Source organism: Ranitomeya imitator, chromosome 8 (genome assembly GCF_032444005.1).
Source record: "Ranitomeya imitator isolate aRanImi1 chromosome 8, aRanImi1.pri, whole genome shotgun sequence".
Taxonomy (NCBI): Eukaryota; Metazoa; Chordata; class Amphibia; order Anura; family Dendrobatidae; genus Ranitomeya; species Ranitomeya imitator.
This window is the reverse complement of record NC_091289.1, coordinates 201,801,600-201,802,220: the sequence shown is the minus strand read 5'-3', so window position 1 is coordinate 201,802,220 and position 621 is coordinate 201,801,600.

Genomic DNA, 621 nt, shown 5'->3' with positions numbered 1-621 from the left:
CACAGTGCACGGCCACCTCCGGGAGCCCCCCCACAGTGCACGGCCACCTCCGGGAGCCCCCCCACAGTGCACGGCCACCTCCGGGAGCCCCCCCACAGTGCACGGCCACCTCCGGGAGCCCCCCCACAGTGCACGGCCACCTCCGGGAGCCCCCCCACAGTGCACGGCCACCTCCGGGAGCCCCCCCACAGTGCACGGCCACCTCCGGGAGCCCCCCCCACAGTGCACGGCCACCTCTGGGAGCGCCCCTCCCCCACAGTGCACGACCACCTCTACGAGCGCGCCCCCGCCCCCCCCCCCCCCACAGTGCACGACCACCTCTAGGAGCCCCCCCCCACAGTGCACGGCCACCTCCGGGAGAGCCCCCCCCCCAGTGCACCGCCACCTCCGGGAGAGCCCCCCCCCCCCCCCCACAGTGCATTGCCACCTCCGGGAGAGCCCCCCCACCCCCACAGTGCACGGCCACCTCCGGGAGAGCCCCCCCCCCCCACAGTGCACGGCCACCTCCGGGAGATCCCCCCCCCCCACAGTGCACGGCCACCTCCGGGAGAGCCCCCACCCCCACAGTGCACGACCACCTCCGGGAGATCCCCCCCCCTACAGTGCACGGCCACCTCTACG